We start from the raw sequence: 18438 nt of genomic DNA, 5'->3' as shown, positions 1-18438 counted from the left end.
TCGCATTTAAATCTATCTATCTATCGTTCAATCGACACTGTTTCTCAAAAAGAGTTGATCTTTTGTATATAAAAAAAACTTCTAATTTGGATCAAACAATAAAACTAGAATGTATCCAATTCAACATAAAATTAGTGACATAGTACACAATGTGTGAAGTGGTACACATGTTAAGCGAACGGAAACCACGTGGAATAATGTTTTCGATGATCACCTCAGTATACTGTAATTTATCCTGAAATTAATGTTGTCCTAATTGTGGAAATAATAAAGTACACCATTATGAAGAGATATTTATTCACAGTTAATCTCAGAACGATTATAAAGTGAGTATTCGACAGTATAATCTGCCTAACACCACCCCCCTTATTTTTCCGTTATGTTGTCAATCACTTTATTGGTTTTGGGCTTATTTTAAAGGTCCCTCGATAACTCGCGCCTCACTTATAGTGCGGTCGATGTTTCTGGACCCCGATGTGCGCGAGTTATCGAGGGAGTGTGTACTTAGTTTTTATACTGAAGTCAATATATGAATGAACTAGATCCTTCTTTCCAACTGATAAACTACACAGCCAAGAATGAACAATGGAACCATGAGACGTGCCATGTGAGTACATCTGTTTTTAGGAATAGGGATTTTCTTAACCTGACCACACACATTTTTTAGCTTTGCTACAATAATCCAATGCAAATTTATGGCTTTAATATTTGTGTATGTACATGTATATATTGTTGTCTGATGTTTAGATATTATTTGTTTTGCTACTTTTGTTGTATTTTCACAAAATGAGTGTTTTTAGAAAAACAACAATGAAGTTTTAGTACTTTCTGAATTCTCCAACTTCACATTGTCCCAAGTTTCAGACATATTTAATTTCTGTTAACCTAAATTTTCAGTCACATAATATTCAGATTTTGCTTTTTTATGAATTTTATAGTTACTTATTGTATGTGCCAAATGAATTACGAACACAACCAATCTAATGAAGAAGTACTTCCTAAACAAAGAGATATCCACTGTTATTTCCTTTCTGCCATTTGACAGGTTCACTTATGGTTTCAGGTTGATATTATGAAAAATATAACTCCAGCATAGCACTTAAAATATTCACCAAGTATTTTAAAATATGCTTTCTCTAAGGCTGTTGATAAAATAGGTATTGGTATATTCATATTAGTGTTTTAAGTTTCAAAGCACAAGTTGGTGTGTTTTCATCATGAAATGATGACAAATACTAATTTGCACAAGCAGTGATAACAGACGCTAAATTGCAGGAAAAAGGGCTTTGCATAATTTGAGACTCTTCAAGCAATGCAAAAATATAATGTCTTCAAGATGATGTTGCCTTACAGTTTATAGTTTTTTTTCTTCTGGGGAACAAGGCTATAACATCATGATGATCATATGGGAGACACAGGTAATAGGGATATATTTTTATATGGGAAGCATAAGATTAATGAACTGAAGTAAATGATTTTGCCAGTCATATAAAGAACATTTGAATTGATCAGCTGTTCATCTGATAACTGATATAATTTCTTGTAAAGAAAAGTTTCAACAGATTTTGTTAAACCACAGGTTTTCAATTAAGGTCAGAATAGGACTGTTTGTGTATGCTGATGACCAAGTTATTATCAAAGGTAATAATACAATTCAAATTATTCAAGAAATTATTGTTAATCAGAGAGTGTTTATTTGAAATGAAAATAGACGTCACTATATAATGAACATACACACCATTTATTTCATTCTTCAGTTATGCTGATGTTCATAAGAGTGATTGAGAGGAAAAAAGTGATTTACAGTCACTTGTTCATTGGATATAGCCAATTGGATAATCATTCATTTAAACCAGGGGTCTCAAACTCAAACCACCCTGAGGGTCACATGAGGGCATTTTGGATGGCCCAAGGGCTGCACAATCTTTGTTACCTCTTGTGATTCCAATCATTTTACAGTCCACAGAATATGGCTTGGTGGCAGGCCCGGCTCTAGGGCAAGTGAAAAAGGCAACTACCTATTTTTTTGCTTGGGGCCCCACACTCATCACTTGCTGCCATGGGCCCTGCATGCTGCTTTGGGCCCCGCACATCCTAGGGCTGGGCCTGCTTGGTAGGTTGTATGCAGCACATGGGCCGCATGTTTGAGACCCCTGATATAAACAGTCAGTATTTTTTTGAGTATGTGATTAGATTCAAGGACTTCATTATTCAATTAATTCAATCAGATTATGTGAAACTTCCAAGTACTTCAGTGTTATTCTTCTTCATGAGATTACATTGAAGTAAATAAGATTTGGAATAATAATTCTGTTATATTCAGTTGTGTTATCATGGTAACACATAAGCATTATATAAGCTTCATCTGGAATGCCGTATAACAGAGTCCAGATTAGTGAGAGATTTATAGCATAATTAGGATGACATTCTAGTTTTTTATTTTGAATTCTTTCACTTTGTTTGATTTTATGTTATGTTTAAATAAATCTATATTTTGGAAAACTTGAATGCCTGTTTGGGTTTTACATAATCTTGTTATTTAATTTTAAACCCCAGGACGTAATAATAAACAAGATGAAAAATAAATGACCATTACAAGAATGTATGATTATAAAATCAAATAGAAAACTTAATTGTTTGATTTTAAAAATGGCACTTTATTTCACAAATGATCATTTGAACTATAGATGAACCAGGAAGGGATTACAGTTGCAACGTTTCAGTTACAACAATGCACAAATTGTATTATTATATGGGGATTTTATTTAGTGTTTTAATTAAACCAAGCAGTAAAGCAGTTATCTCCTTAGTTGTCTGCAGGCTCACACATTGTAAACATTTAACATAGCTGACAAGCCACTAAACTCGTAAAACTTCAAGATAATAAAACGAGTCTTATTTTATTTAATCTACTACATTTGAAACTTTTGTCCTTGTGTGCACTTTCTATATATTGATATTATAAAAGCACTATACAGTTAAGACTAGATCAGGTAAAATATTAAAAATCTTAGATTCTTTGAGAATGATATATTCAGTAAATGTTTGTGTAATAACTGTTAAGGATCTATATTTGTTATACTTTGTGCATGAAGTAACAAGTATTAATGCTTAAAACATAAGTTTTAAGATGTTGCAAATTATCATGGTTCTTTACTATCAGTTTCTTGATTGGCCTATGGAGTAATTAATAGGTTTGTACCTACAATGAAACCTTGCAAACTCTTGCATAACTTGAAGGATTCTAGGCATTCACACAGAAAAAGTGTCTTATCATTTGAAAGAAAGCATGATGGCAGTAACAGATTTCTTCAAATGCGTTATCCAGTTACAATACCTTAGGAGAATTACTACAACCTCAGTCCTACAGAATATACAACTGTCTAAAATTAAGTTCTCCTGAACAAAAGAGGAAAAAAGGCAAAGGGATCGTGATTGTTTTCGCCAGAGTTACTTTTAACAAGACACTCCCTATCTCAAATGACATCACTTTCACACACACCTTATCATAGACCCTGGTACGGGGAAGGCTCCAATCTTTCATTGCTGAATGTGGAAGATTTGCTTTGATGACATAAAAGTGGTTTCCAGGTGACTTGGTATCATGTTCAGTGCACCTCCCCCTTTGCTCTTTGTTCTTTCAGCTACAAACATGGTACTGTGCACTAGGTCATCAACCTAAGTGCATTCAATCAACTATTTGACACTCTTCGGTTAAGGATTGAATGGAGCAACAGGTTCGAAATGCTGTCCATTGGGGAGATACCGCAATCAGCATGCACACGATTCATGTCCCTACTCACACTGCTTCCAGGAAGTTCCCTGTGATTTGTCTATGAAAAACTACAGGCTACAAAACAGTAGGCTAGTTATCTCTTGGAGCAAGACATGATATCACTTGTTACCGTCCTTCTCATTCTCAGTCTCCTTGTTATCAAAGACATCTACAATTCAAGATTTTGACCATCTGAAAGTCAGCATTCAAGTAAACAGTATGTCTCCCTCAGGAACAAGAATTCAGTTAGTACAATGATGGGTCCCATGCCTAAACAGAACAATCCACTTGCTAGAGAATTCCCATGCCTGCTGGGTATGCTCAATGCAACAGCAGATGTGCTAGTCCTTTGTCTCCTTCTTGGGCTCCTTCTCCTTATTTGGCTCCCATTACAATGCTTCTTTGGTCCAGTGGAGGCCAAACCTTTGACCACTGGACCATCTTTCACAATCTGCACAATATGAGATTCCATATTGAAGGTAGAGAATCCTCACTGGACTCAAGTCAAGGACCCTCTGCAAGTTCAGGCTCTGGCAATCACGATGTGAACACAGGGGATTGGGGCAAGTCTCTTTCTATCATGCCAGTGCAATGTCCTTATCTATGGATCGTTATTTACATATCAACATTCTTGATGATAACCATTCCAAAAGTTTTTCATTGAAGCCAGGAGAACCTACATGTGAATGGAGTTCTCATTCTGTCTGACAACTCCGCTGTGTTGACCTTTCTCAAACAGTAAACTAGAACCAAGTCCCCAGGCCTTTGTATTCTTGATTGGGATTTATGACATACCCTAGGCCAGCTAATGAATTGGCTGACTCGTTATCCTGCAAGAACCAACTACAGTCCTACCCACTTATACCGACGTCACTTATGTCGACAAGCCACCTATTTCAACACGAAAGCAAAGTCCCTGTCCCTTGATCTACTATTACTACCAAAATTGTCATGCTTATGTAGATGTCGAGATAAAAAAAAAACATACATGTCGGCAGAAGCCCATGGTCCCAGCTTGAACAAATCCTTTGTTTTCTAATCATTTATATCGACAAGCTGTCAGTTCTGACCCATACTTTGTTCAACAATTAGTTGATCTTACCACCAGGCTTTAATTTTCCCACCTAATCATTTATGTCAAACAGCTGCCAGTTCCAGCCAATAATTTGTTCAACAGTTAGTTGATCTTGCTGCCAGGCTTTAATTTTCCTGCCTAATCATTTTTGTTGGCAAGCGGCCAGTTCTGCCCTGTACTTTATTCAAGAATTAGTTCATCTTGCCACCAGGCTTTAATGTCACGTTCGGATAAAAAAGCAGGCTTTTGTTCGGTCCTATAAAGTTGGCCTCTCGTGGCGACTTAAATAAAAGCAATGAAGTCTGATCCATTCTTGCATTTTCCAAAGTGATCGGTGATTAAAACAAGTTTATTGTGCTGTGAAAGTGTCCTTTTTAAGTTTATTTATATTTATGATGGCTACCAACGGCAGTGTAAAAAACAGATTAAATTTGCTTTCTATGGAAACTAATTATCTGGCTGTTCAGGAAGTTGAGGGTGGAGCATCTTGCAAAGATGTTTGTGAAAAATTTTCTCTTAAACATAACACCCTGTCAGGATGGATGAAAGCTGCTGGTCTATAAAGAAAGACTACGTTGAAGGTAACTGCTCTCCCCAAAGGAAGAAGCAGAAGACTGCTAAATTTGAAGACATGGAGGAGGCCACAGCAAAATGGTTCCGTGAGACCCGCATTGCACATTCCACCTTATCCATAGATTGTGATACGATCATCGAAAAAGCAAACGAATTTGCGAAAAAACTTAGTGTGGAGAATTTTGCTGCAACAAGTGGTTGGTTCAGTCGCTTTAAAGTTTGTCATAACATCAGATACAAAAGGATTTGTGGAGAAGCCAACCCAGCAGACACATCACAGCTTGATGGATGGAAAGCCCAACTTAAAGATATATTGATGAATTATAAGTCTGAGGATATATACAATGCATACGAAATGGCTTTATTCTTTAAGTGTACTCCAGACAAGACATACTGCATCAAAGGTCAACCATGTGTTGGTGGGAAACAGCCTAAAGACTGCATCTCTGTTCTAGTTACATCAAACATGATTGGCAATGATAAAATGCCATTTCTAGTTATTGGCAAGTCTAAAAAGCCTCACTGTTTTAAAAATGTGCACATCTTCCTTGGGATTATTATGTGAACACAAACGCTTGGATGACGTCGGACATTTTTATGGATTGGATAAGGAAACTCGACAGAAAAATGAAAGTGCAAGGAAGAAAAATTGCTTTGCTTGTGGATAATTGTTCTGTGCACCCACATGTGGACAATCTCCAACATGTCCAACTAATTTTTCCTCCACCCAATACCACGTCTCTCATACAGCCAATGGATCAAGGACTCATCCAGAATCTAAAACTACATTATCAAAAACTTCTCGCCCACAAAAAGCTGGCTGTGATTGATCAGGAATTTAAGGAAGATTTGCTTGGGGCTCTGTACAACTTAAGGAAAGCTTGGGATTAGTGAACTGCTTTATGCACGCTTTCTTTCTTGAAAACGAGGAATTTCGTGGATTCTCCCCATCAGATATCCCACAAAGTCTTGAAGAAGATGGCTTATATGAAGGTATGATGATTGGAATTCTGATGGATGAGTTTGTTTGGATGGCTATTTAAATGGATGACAAGGAACAATGCCAAGCAGCTCTAGCAGATGATGACATTATTGCTGCCATAAAATGGATTATGTTTCAGAAGGCAGCACGGAAGACAACATAATAGATACTGATGCAAATGATGAATCGGAAACACCACCTTTGCCATGTGTTTCATGCAGAGAGGCCTTTTCAATGTGCGATGGTTTGACAAGATTTTTTGCAAAATTAAACTCATTGGTAATATCGGAAGAAGTGCATGGTCACTTGGAAAAGTTGCAGCATCTTCTTCAGAGAGAACAACTACCAAGGCTCAAACAGAAGAAGCTTGCATGAAGTTCATAAATGCATGTACTCTTGTTATCTCCCAGGCCCACATGTTGTGCTTAAGCAACATTTAATTTTAATTAATTTAAATTTAAATTAAATTAAATTTTTTGTAATTTTATGCATTAATTACGAGACAGTCCGAAGACAGAAGTACAGGGAAAAGAAAGAAAGAAGGATGAGGTCAGAATAAAGGGAATCAGGAAGTCCATGAAGGGGCAGAACATAGAGTTTGGAAGGATGAACTAGGAGATGTTGATATACGATAAAAGTGAATGAAGGTGATGCAATCAATCATGGACATTGCTCTCTCTTCACCTCTCACAATGATGTAATAAATCCAAATTGGACACACCTGTTAAATTCTATTTATATAATCTAACTTGAATTTGAATTACTGTATTAATTTGTTCTGATTAAATTTGTTATTTTCTTGTCAAAGGGGGCTTGTATTGTTTTATTTCTTCCCAGTATTCTCGCTCAGTTCAGTGTTGAAATTCCATTCTTCTTTCACTCCTGCTGGGCTAAAAAATTGAGGGAGGTCATCCTCTGGATAACGCAGCCAAACCCAGTTAACCACCCCTCTTTATAACAGGCGACATTACAACAATCCTTCTTTAAACTGGTTTAGATCATACCTAAACCAACAGTCTCAACAAGTAAGCATTGGCAATATTAGCTCTCAAACTCACACTATTCACTCAGGGGTCCCTCAAGGCTCAGTTTTGGGCCCTCTCCTCTTCCTTATTTATATCAATGATCTACCATTAAATAATGAATCCACAAATAGAGATTTGTTTGCCGATGATGCAACCTTATACAGTATACATCTAGTTCTGATACTAACATTATTCAAATGAGATTAGACTCAGACCTTATTAGAGTCCCAAACTGGGCACAACAAAATAGGATGGTAATTAATGAAGGTAAAACAAAATATATGATTTTGGGGACATCACAAAAGCTACACAAGTTAGGGAACCCAGAACTATTTCTTGCAATAAATAATCATCCATTAGAAAATGTCAAACGTGAAAAGCTTCTCTTTGTAGGTGTGACCGTAGATAATAATTTATTATGGAATGACCATATTGATCAGCTTTGTAAAACACTGTCATCCAGAATTGCCTACTCAGCAGAATCAGGAAATATTTACTTATGGAAACTCAAAATCTATGCTACAAGATAAATATTCTTCCAACAAAAAATTATTGTTCAAATGTATGGGGAAACTGTACTAAATCTGAGCTTGGCAGGATTTATAAACTTAAGAAACGAGCAGCACACATAATTTTAGATGCATCTATTGTTCATCCCTCAAAAGCATTATTTACAGAACTCAAATGGTTCACAGTATATGACAGGATAGATTTTCACAAGCCAGTTCTTTTATATAAATGTCTACATGGAACTGCACATGGTATTTTCAGGACTTATTCATGCCTTTTTCGACACAATACCAGTTGAGATCAATATCACATGGAAACCTTCTAGCACAAAAACCAAGAACAGAGCAATTTAAAAAGAGCTTCCAATACTCTGGTACACTTCTGTGAAACAAGCTTCTACTACCTGTAAAATCTGATGAGAATATTAGAGTATTTAAGAAGAGATATCATGAGCATGTATGTGCTTCTAATAGATAGTGGAAATTAGTATTTTAATACTAAACGTGTTAAAATAAACAGTAATTATTGCTATCTTCATGTAATGTGCATTGTTATACTCTCCTTAAGAGGGCCTCTAGGGAGAATAGTCCTTGACTAATGAGTCACCCTCTATAAATAAAGCATTATTATTATTATTATTATTATTATTATTATTAATAATGATGATAATGGTACTGCATTTGTACACAAGTAAAATCAGTCATTAGGTAAGTGAACAATACAGATTTATTATCATGAAGATATCTCTGTCTGTCTGCCTGTCTCTATGTCTCTCTCTCTCTCTCTCAATGGGGCATACAGATTATTTGATCATTAGGTGCAAGAAGAAAATTGTGATGGAATATGTCTTTGTCATGGTTATTCATCTTCTAACTTGTAAATTCTAATGCACATATATGTAATTAAATTTAAACAACGTATATACAAACAACATACATTACTGGTGCATGCTGCTTTAGTACAATTACATCTGATCTGTTAATTTTTTGTGCTGACAATTGTGTAATTGTTTAAAATACTCACTGTGGGATCCTGTATTTGTTCATACACAATTTCTTCCCCAAAATGAAATATTTTTTGCACATTATTTTTCATACTCTTGGAGAATTATTTTCCATACCAAAAATAGGATAAAACGATTCAGATGACATAATCCATATATATAAGTTGATTTGGAGTATAAGATGAAGCTATAATTTTCTGATCAAAAAGTATCGTGTTGTAGGCCAGCAAGTATGGTGGACAATACCAGCCTCTGAAAGTGCGATGAATGAACCATAACATATATAAGAAGCTGAAAAACTTGTCAATTCTTTTTTTCTCCAATTTACCTTTAAGTTGAGGTAGTGAAAATGACCAAGTGGAACTACAGTCTTTTGAGAGGTGCACATCTGAAGTAAGGCCAAGATATACACTCTATAGCCCAAATTGCACCATCAATCATGGACCAAAATAAAGGAAATTAAATGTTATTTTAACAGTGCATAAGATATATAAGGTCTGTTTTAAGTAATCAGGATAACCAGAAAGGAAATCCTGGGGAATTCTTTTTCATTAAAAATCAAACCCTTTACAAAGTGCAAAACTTTACAGTGCAACCTTTATGAAGCAAATTGGGGATATTTTTTTCCTGAATCCATTAGGTAGCAAGCCTACAAATCCAAAAGATCTCTGACCTTGCATTTTGGTATATTTTGATCTTTGTTTCTACAGATGAAATTTGTTTGTGGCTTTAGTGAAAAATACAGACATGTTTCATTGTGAATCAATTTGTGTACCTTTTCTTTCTTTTTGCTTGAATTTCAGTACTGTCTTAAAAACAACTGAATATCATGGTTCATACAAAATTGAAATTTCCTTGAAAATTTGAGGTATTGTCGTAAAAAAAATATATGAATTTTGGCCGAGTTAATTTTATCTTCGAAAATCCCTTGAATTTGTTGAAAACTCCTTGAAATTTGTTCCAGTTTCTTTGAACTTACCAGAGGGAACAGGGGCCCCGATTGGCCAAGTGGTCTAAAGTTCTCACTGCTACTGAAAATGCCATCTCACCTCTCTCTGCATGGATTCAAGTCTCAGATTCAGCCAATGTGGTATGTGAGAAAGCTTACCAGTAGCTTCTCGTGGGTCGGTGGATCTTTCTGGAGTTTTCCTAGGTTGTTCCTCCACCATTAATACTGGCCACCATGTATAGACTATTGTGTGCTGAAAAATGGTGTTAAACCCTACTACAACAACAACATACCTGGACCAAACTTTATGGGTGGCTTGCACTTGGGGGAAGAAAGAAGCATGTTTATTTTGAACTGTAATGTCAAAGGTCTCCATGCCTGGGGAAAAATGGTTTCTGCACAATAACATTAGTAGTACATCACAGACCATCAAGTATTTTTAGCCTTCAAAACCACTCAACAGAATTTGACTAGATGAAAATGGGCATGGGGGCTTTCAGTTTATACAAATGATGCCAATCCATCATCAAATATGGCCACAAATTCATAAAATAGAAGAAAAAAAGTCAATGACTTCTGAAACACTGCTGAATGGAATTTGACAAACTTGTACACAAAGCATTCTGTCATAAAAGGCTTTAAAATTTGTCAAAGTAACGCCAATCCAACATCAGATATGGTTACCAATGGCCACCATTACTAAAAATATATATGTAAAACTTGAAATGCCATCTTTGCAGAAACAGTTACCATAGAAACTGAAAAAGTTTGAAAACAACATGATATGAATGGCTTTCAAATTCATACAAATGTGCAATTTACCATCAGATTTAGCTAGTATTACTATGACTGGGAAATCCTTTAAATGATTTCTCAACAAATATTAAACAGAATTTAACCATTTTGCACAGAAAGCATTCTGTCATTCAAGGCTTTTTATTTCTTACAAGTGTTATGTATATTTGATTTAATTTATATTTGATTTAATTTAATTGTTTGTTTTAATTTTTTTATTCCATTACATGCTATTATAATGTAAGTTTATTTGCTAGATTTGACATTTTCCAGAAATTAGTTTGGCCTGACTGGTTTTATTTTCATAAACACCTAATAATAGAAACTTTTTATAAAATGCTGACCTAGTTCCTGACCTTGATTCGGAAATAAGTGAGAGTTGAAGTAAACACCTTTTTTTTAAAAATTCTTTCTCACAGTAAGATTTATAAAGTGAAATCGAGGCTATGCTTGGAGTACATGACAAATAACATGTAGCAATTGTTTCAAACTTTGTTTTTTCCAGTGGAGTGACCTACATTTGGGCATCTGTTTTGCGCTTTAGTTTGATTTATTATTGATGTATTGAGAAAGAATAGTCATACTTGCTATGATACTTGAGAAGTCAAAGTGTTTTATGTTATGACGAGTTGTTGTTTTTTTTGCTAATTATTTTGTTTTCTTCAAATTATTTGAATCCCATGAGATTATTTTTCCCTGGAAATATTTGTGCTCTAAATTCTTGGACAAGGACAAATATAAGAAATTTGCAAAGAATTCAAACACTGAAATATTATTTTCTGTGATTCAACAAAGAACTGTTGACACATCAGTACAACACTGACCACAGCATACATCATCGCCTTCCATGTTGGATTTCATCAGGATTCAAACTCGGTTTCGTTAGGACATTTTATAACTAGGACTTCTATTTTGTAATTCTTGGATTATTCTATGATTATTTTTGCATTCGACTTGTAGAACCTTAAATTTTTTTTTCTTATTTTTACCTTGTTTTTCTAGGGAAATAAATTATTTGTTAAATTTTGCAAAGCTTGTTGTCTTCATCTTTTGCTTGTTAAGTTTTGTAAGAGCCTAAACATAACACAAGTGATAACAATCAGCCATCAAATATGGCTAATGTTTCTAAAACTAAAAAAATTCAATAACTTATCTTAGAAAATTGTACAGGCTTTCACATATATACAAATGATGCTGTTCCACTATTACTGCTCCAGTGGCCTAGTGGTTAGAGCATCTGCCTCGGATGCGGAAGGTCGTGGGTTCGATCCCCGGCCGAGTCATACCAAAGACTTACAAAAATGGTACTAACAGCTACCTCGCTTGGCACTCAGCATCAAGAGGTTAGGACTGGTCAGCCTGGTGTCAGGATAATGTGACTGGGTGGGACATCATGCTACACGTCTGCTTCATGATGCCCCAGTGCTAGACATCACTATTAACTGTCACACTGCAGACATCGTAGCGATATGACTGAAAAATTATTAAAGCTACGTTAAAAATCTAAATCACATGCACACACACACACACTGTTCCACTATTAAATATATCTGCCATTGCTAAATGTTGTAAAACATTTACAAAAAGCCAGAACAGAATTTAGCATTGCAATATTGGACAAATGATATCGATGTGCTATATAATGTAGATGAATATTAAAAACCAAGTGAAATAAATAAAACAGTTATTCTATAATATATATATATATATATATATATATATATATATATATATATATATATATATATATATATTTATATAAAATCAACAGCATTTGAAGAAATTTCAGCAGAAAGCATTCTACTGACCCAGATTTCTTGTCCAGCTGCTCTTGTATTTGGCTGTCAGGCAGATGCTTGGTAGGTGAGCTGTATCAGGAGCACTTGGACCTCTTGTTTTTGTATTCACTTATTATCATCCAAATTTTACAGTATCTATCTATCCATCATATGTACATACATACATTCATACATACATACATTCATACATATGTGTTCACACACACACACACATACATACATAGTGTTGTGGTGATAACGCCATCCTTTCTTTAACAATTTTTACAATTATTGCAGTATTTCCAATTTCCATAGTTTTTCTTACTTCTTTGTCAGGCCCAATATTTTGTCCTACTTTTTCCCAAATGGCTCTGTTGTTCCTATTTTTTCAATTTTATGTTGAAAGTCTGTTACACACCACATGAATGGCTGTAGCAAAGCAAATTCATGTATGGTCTCTGTGTTATGGAACTGGGTGTTATATAATGCTTACATGCCTGTTTGTTCATTTCACTATATATGTGGGTTGTATGACTTCAGTAATAGTAATTGATTAAAACTGAAGGGATTACTTAGATTACATTATTGAAATTATGACTAGCTACAAATTTCATACTATTTTTCTATATAAAAATTTATTTTATCTATTTGTTAACTTATTTTATGTCTTTTTTTATTTTATCTTGTAGGCAGAAACTTTCACAACCTAAGAAAGAGATCTATACTGAAGTTAATAAGTATGTTGATCTCAGAAGAGCAAACAAGATAAGGAAAATATTCAAGTCCCAGACTGAGGAACACCAGGATCATTCAGCATCAAGTTAGTAAACAAATGAATTAGGTTATGCATAGATGAGAAGAATAGAACCTGCAAAAATTAATTCGCCCCAGCAGATGCATGATTTCAAAGTTATCTTCTGAAATATATAAAATTAAGGTCATGTGAAAGTTCAGAAATCTACAGTTTAAACAAGAGCACACTGTAACCTGATAAATCACCCACCCACCACCCCCAGCTTGTATTGGTATGTTGGTGTTTTGGTTTTTGACCTCACCTATTCATAAAACATTGTAATTATTTCAGACAGACTTGTCAACAACACATAAGTGCAGTCATGTAAACCATATTTAGACACAAAAGGCTTTGGAATAGAATATGAGCTATACTCTTTTTGGCATCACAGAGACAATAGTAATTTGTATTTTACACAAGACTTTAGAAATGTTGCTGATGAAAATTGTTTGCTCTTTACTGAATAATTTTTTGTCCTTGAAGATGATGATGGTAAGAATTATGATATTTTTGGTGATATGTTGATTATAATATTCTTCTTAAGAAAAATGTGTTTTGTAATATGTAATAATGTTAATAATAAGAACAAGAATGATAATAATGCTATTTATCATATTATTTTTATTTATTATCAAACTTTATTAACATATAATTATTTTAATTATAATTCTCATTTTATTTGTATATTTATATTTGACTTTATTATTATTATTATTATTATTATTATTATCTTTTTCCTTTATAATAATGATAATATGTACTGACTGATTTATATTAAATTTATATTTGTGATTTTATTTATTTATAGAACGAATTGTTATTATGGTCTTACCAATTTTTGCATAAGGAGGATATATTGAGTGAGACATCTAGGATACAAATGGGCATTTGATAAAATCAAAATATAATGAAAAATTACTTTGTATGACTTTTCACAGTCTTAAGAGGAGATGTTTTGTCTTGATGGAAAATTGGTACACAAGCCAGAAACTGAAACAGAATGATGTCATAGATATGCAGAATTTACAACCATACAGATTTATTATCATGAAGATATCTCTGTCTGTCTGCCTGTCTCTATGTCTCTCTCTCTCTCTCTCAATGGGGCATACAGATTATTTGATCATTAGGTGCAAGAAGAAAATTGTGATGGAATATGTCTTTGTCATGGTTATTCATTTTCTAACTTGTAAATTCTAATGCACATATATGTAATTAAATTTAAACAACGTATATACAAACAACATACATTACTGGTGCATGCTGCTTTAGTACAATTACATCTGATCTGTTAATTTTTTGTGCTGACAATTGTGTAATTGTTTAAAATACTCACTGTGGGATCCTGTATTTGTTCATACACAATTTCTTCCCCAAAATGAAATATTTTTTGCACATTATTTTTCATACTCTTGGAGAATTATTTTCCATACCAAAAATAGGATAAAACGATTCAGATGACATAATCCATATATATAAGTTGATTTGGAGTATAAGATGAAGCTATAATTTTCTGATCAAAAAGTATCGTGTTGTAGGCCAGCAAGTATGGTGGACAATACCAGCCTCTGAAAGTGCGATGAATGAACCATAACATATATAAGAAGCTGAAAAACTTGTCAATTCTTTTTTTCTCCAATTTACCTTTAAGTTGAGGTAGTGAAAATGACCAAGTGGAACTACAGTCTTTTGAGAGGTGCACATCTGAAGTAAGGCCAAGATATACACTCTATAGCCCAAATTGCACCATCAATCATGGACCAAAATAAAGGAAATTAAATGTTATTTTAACAGTGCATAAGATATATAAGGTCTGTTTTAAGTAATCAGGATAACCAGAAAGGAAATCCTGGGGAATTCTTTTTCATTAAAAATCAAACCCTTTACAAAGTGCAAAACTTTACAGTGCAACCTTTATGAAGCAAATTGGGGATATTTTTTTCCTGAATCCATTAGGTAGCAAGCCTACAAATCCAAAAGATCTCTGACCTTGCATTTTGGTATATTTTGATCTTTGTTTCTACAGATGAAATTTGTTTGTGGCTTTAGTGAAAAATACAGACATGTTTCATTGTGAATCAATTTGTGTACCTTTTCTTTCTTTTTGCTTGAATTTCAGTACTGTCTTAAAAACAACTGAATATCATGGTTCATACAAAATTGAAATTTCCTTGAAAATTTGAGGTATTGTCGTAAAAAAATATATGAATTTTGGCCGAGTTAATTTTATCTTCGAAAATCCCTTGAATTTGTTGAAAACTCCTTGAAATTTGTTCCAGTTTCTTTGAACTTACCAGAGGGAACAGGGGCCCCGATTGGCCAAGTGGTCTAAAGTTCTCACTGCTACTGAAAATGCCATCTCACCTCTCTCTGCATGGATTCAAGTCTCAGATTCAGCCAATGTGGTATGTGAGAAAGCTTACCAGTAGCTTCTCGTGGGTCGGTGGATCTTTCTGGAGTTTTCCTAGGTTGTTCCTCCACCATTAATACTGGCCACCATGTATAGACTATTGTGTGCTGAAAAATGGTGTTAAACCCTACTACAACAACAACATACCTGGACCAAACTTTATGGGTGGCTTGCACTTGGGGGAAGAAAGAAGCATGTTTATTTTGAACTGTAATGTCAAAGGTCTCCATGCCTGGGGAAAAATGGTTTCTGCACAATAACATTAGTAGTACATCACAGACCATCAAGTATTTTTAGCCTTCAAAACCACTCAACAGAATTTGACTAGATGAAAATGGGCATGGGGGCTTTCAGTTTATACAAATGATGCCAATCCATCATCAAATATGGCCACAAATTCATAAAATAGAAGAAAAAAAGTCAATGACTTCTGAAACACTGCTGAATGGAATTTGACAAACTTGTACACAAAGCATTCTGTCATAAAAGGCTTTAAAATTTGTCAAAGTAACGCCAATCCAACATCAGATATGGTTACCAATGGCCACCATTACTAAAAATATATATGTAAAACTTGAAATGCCATCTTTGCAGAAACAGTTACCATAGAAACTGAAAAAGTTTGAAAACAACATGATATGAATGGCTTTCAAATTCATACAAATGTGCAATTTACCATCAGATTTAGCTAGTATTACTATGACTGGGAAATCCTTTAAATGATTTCTCAACAAATATTAAACAGAATTTAACCATTTTGCACAGAAAGCATTCTGTCATTCAAGGCTTTTTATTTCTTACAAGTGTTATGTATATTTGATTTAATTTATATTTGATTTAATTTAATTGTTTGTTTTAATTTTTTTATTCCATTACATGCTATTATAATGTAAGTTTATTTGCTAGATTTGACATTTTCCAGAAATTAGTTTGGCCTGACTGGTTTTATTTTCATAAACACCTAATAATAGAAACTTTTTATAAAATGCTGACCTAGTTCCTGACCTTGATTCGGAAATAAGTGAGAGTTGAAGTAAACACCTTTTTTTTAAAAATTCTTTCTCACAGTAAGATTTATAAAGTGAAATCGAGGCTATGCTTGGAGTACATGACAAATAACATGTAGCAATTGTTTCAAACTTTGTTTTTTCCAGTGGAGTGACCTACATTTGGGCATCTGTTTTGCGCTTTAGTTTGATTTATTATTGATGTATTGAGAAAGAATAGTCATACTTGCTATGATACTTGAGAAGTCAAAGTGTTTTATGTTATGACGAGTTGTTGTTTTTTTTGCTAATTATTTTGTTTTCTTCAAATTATTTGAATCCCATGAGATTATTTTTCCCTGGAAATATTTGTGCTCTAAATTCTTGGACAAGGACAAATATAAGAAATTTGCAAAGAATTCAAACACTGAAATATTATTTTCTGTGATTCAACAAAGAACTGTTGACACATCAGTACAACACTGACCACAGCATACATCATCGCCTTCCATGTTGGATTTCATCAGGATTCAAACTCGGTTTCGTTAGGACATTTTATAACTAGGACTTCTATTTTGTAATTCTTGGATTATTCTATGATTATTTTTGCATTCGACTTGTAGAACCTTAAATTTTTTTTTCTTATTTTTACCTTGTTTTTCTAGGGAAATAAATTATTTGTTAAATTTTGCAAAGCTTGTTGTCTTCATCTTTTGCTTGTTAAGTTTTGTAAGAGCCTAAACATAACACAAGTGATAACAATCAGCCATCAAATATGGCTAATGTTTCTAAAACTAAAAAAATTCAATAACTTATCTTAGAAAATTGTACAGGCTTTCACATATATACAAATGATGCTGTTCCACTATTACTGCTCCAGTGGCCTAGTGGTTAGAGCATCTGCCTCGGATGCGGAAGGTCGTGGGTTCGATCCCCGGCCGAGTCATACCAAAGACTTACAAAAATGGTACTAACAGCTACCTCGCTTGGCACTCAGCATCAAGAGGTTAGGACTGGTCAGCCTGGTGTCAGGATAATGTGACTGGGTGGGACATCATGCTACACGTCTGCTTCATGATGCCCCAGTGCTAGACATCACTATTAACTGTCACACTGCAGACATCGTAGCGATATGACTGAAAAATTATTAAAGCTACGTTAAAAATCTAAATCACATGCACACACACACACACTGTTCCACTATTAAATATATCTGCCATTGCTAAATGTTGTAAAACATTTACAAAAAGCCAGAACAGAATTTAGCATTGCAATATTGGACAAATGATATCGATGTGCTATATAATGTAGATGAATATTAAAAACCAAGTGAAATAAATAAAACAGTTATTCTATAATATATATATATATATATATATATATATATATATATATATATATATATATATTTATATAAAATCAACAGCATTTGAAGAAATTTCAGCAGAAAGCATTCTACTGACCCAGATTTCTTGTCCAGCTGCTCTTGTATTTGGCTGTCAGGCAGATGCTTGGTAGGTGAGCTGTATCAGGAGCACTTGGACCTCTTGTTTTTGTATTCACTTATTATCATCCAAATTTTACAGTATCTATCTATCCATCATATGTACATACATACATTCATACATACATACATTCATACATATGTGTTCACACACACACACACATACATACATAGTGTTGTGGTGATAACGCCATCCTTTCTTTAACAATTTTTACAATTATTGCAGTATTTCCAATTTCCATAGTTTTTCTTACTTCTTTGTCAGGCCCAATATTTTGTC

General features: G+C 34.0%; 1 protein-coding gene across 1 annotated transcript in view; it reads left to right on the top strand.

Moving 5' to 3' along the window:
• Positions 1 to 18438, top strand: part of LOC149808367 (uncharacterized) — a 214959-nt gene that overhangs the window by 69843 nt on the left and 126678 nt on the right. The window lies entirely within an intron of this gene.

Source organism: Sinohyriopsis cumingii, chromosome 1 (assembly GCF_028554795.1).
Source record: "Sinohyriopsis cumingii isolate HCF-2022 chromosome 1, ASM2855479v2, whole genome shotgun sequence".
NCBI classification, from domain to species: Eukaryota; Metazoa; Mollusca; class Bivalvia; order Unionida; family Unionidae; genus Sinohyriopsis; species Sinohyriopsis cumingii.
This window is presented reverse-complemented; position numbering and strand designations above follow the sequence as displayed.